The sequence below is a fragment of the Cyprinodon variegatus genome, unplaced genomic scaffold (genome assembly GCF_000732505.1).
Source record: "Cyprinodon variegatus isolate N-32 unplaced genomic scaffold, C_variegatus-1.0 Scaffold274, whole genome shotgun sequence".
In the NCBI taxonomy this organism is placed as follows: domain Eukaryota; kingdom Metazoa; phylum Chordata; class Actinopteri; order Cyprinodontiformes; family Cyprinodontidae; genus Cyprinodon; species Cyprinodon variegatus.
The window spans coordinates 166,302-168,402 of record NW_015150727.1 but is presented as its reverse complement, the minus strand read 5'-3'; positions in this window follow the sequence as shown (position 1 = coordinate 168,402).

The window sequence follows — 2,101 nt, the reverse complement described above, 5'->3', positions numbered from 1 at the left end:
TAATAAAAAGTTTAGCTCTGCTTCCAGTCTGCATTTTGTCACTCAGGTGGATTAAGGAGGTTCACTCTAGAAAGAAATTGACAGGTGCTAAAAAATGTAGATAAGTCATTTTTTCTCAAAATAAGTGTATTTGTTCTTGGATTGAGGAGATAAAAGAGACATTTTGCCAATAGAACAAGATAATTTACACTTAAAATAAGAAAATACAATCACATTGTCTTATTTCAAGTGCATTTTATCTAATTATCTTATTTTAACAGAAAAAATGCTTATTCCATTGGCAAACTATTTCATTTACCTACCCAAATTAAGGGTAAATATACTTAATTTAAGAAATGTTTTACTTATTTCTAGATCGTTTTTTCCAGTGTGTTGAAATGAAAGTCCAGACAGACCGTCTGATGGTTTAGGCTCTAAAAAAAATAATAAAGAAAGAAATGAACAAATTAGAAGCATGTTGAGAAAACATAGATGCTTTCTGATCATTTATTTGACTGAATAGAAAATTTAACAGAAAAGTTAAAGTTGCACTGCAAAAAATGTCAATCTTAATAAGTAATTCTTTCTTAAAATAAGTGCGTTTTTTCTTGAATTGAGGAAGTAAGTGAGACACTTTGCTAATGGAACAAGATAATTTACATTTAAAGTAAGAAAAAACAATTGCATCGTCTTTTTGTAAGTGAATTTTATCTAATTGTCTTATTTTAAGAGTAAAAATACTCATTCCATTGGCAAATCCTCTTACTTACCGACTCAAATTAAAGGTAAATACACTTCATTTAAGAAATCTTTACTTAATTCTTGATTGTTTTTCCAGTGCTAAACACAACTGCATTGTCTTATTTCAAGTGCATATTATCTAATTATCTTATTTTAAGAGTAAAAATACTCATTCCAGTTACAAACTATTTCATTTACCTATTCAAATTAAGGGTAAATATACTTAATTTAAGAAATCTTTACTTATTTCTAGATCCTTTTTGCAGTGTATGGTCTTTTTTATTTGCAATAAAGAGTCTGATAAAATCTGATATCTGCACAAGAAAAACAATCTAGAAATAAGTAAAAAAAATGTCTTAAATTAGTGTATTTACCATTAATTTGAGTTGGTAAATGAGATAGTTTGCAACTGGAATGAATATTTTTACTCTTAAAATAAGATAATTAGATAAAATGCACTTGAAATAAGACAATGCAGTTATTTTTTTCTTATTTCAAATGTAAATTGTCTTGTTCCATTGGCAAAGTGTCTCATTTACCTCCAATTCAGGATAAAATGCACTTACATTAAGAAAAAATGACTTATTTATCTTTAAATTTTTTGCAGTGTAAACGCCTGCTAATGGGAAATGACTAAAAAACTTTTGTTGGATTTTAATAAAAAGTTTAGCTCTGCTTCTAGTCCACATTTNATTTTTTGCAGTGTAAACGCCTGCTAATGGGAAATGACTAAAAAACTTTTGTTGGATTTTAATAAAAAGTTTAGCTCTGCTTCTAGTCCACATTTTGTCACTTCAGCTACAAGCAAAAACTTTAAAGCCCAAAGACGTTGGAGTTAAACGCAGGTTTCTGACACTTCAGAGTGTCCATTAGGACACATTTCAGGGTGAAATCCCCCCCAGATCCGCAGGGCTGGAGAGGATTTCACTAAATCTCGTGCTTATGCTCATGATACTTAGCAGAAGTAAAGCGGTTTTAATGGCTCTCTGACTGACACGTTGATGGTGGAAAACGCTTCACTCCGCGGTTGAGGGCGGGGCGGCCGTCTGATATTAACACCATGTGAGGATAAACCTGGGGCCGCTTCACTGCCGTGGCCCCTATAAGCCACCATGTAATGCAAACCCATGCAGTCAGCAGTCAATGAGATTCATTTGCAATCAGTCAGCAGCTCAGAGCCACAGAGACGAGATTTAAAACATCCTGCAGGAACTGAAGCGCTGCTCAGAAGGTGAAAGTTCTTGGCTTATTTCACATGGTGAAGTTTGCAGACGACACGGCGGTGGTGGGCCTCAGCAGAGACGACAACGACCTGGACTACAGGGAGGAGGTGGAGCAGCTGGGGGTGCAGAGATAACAGCCTGATCCTGAAGGTGGAGAA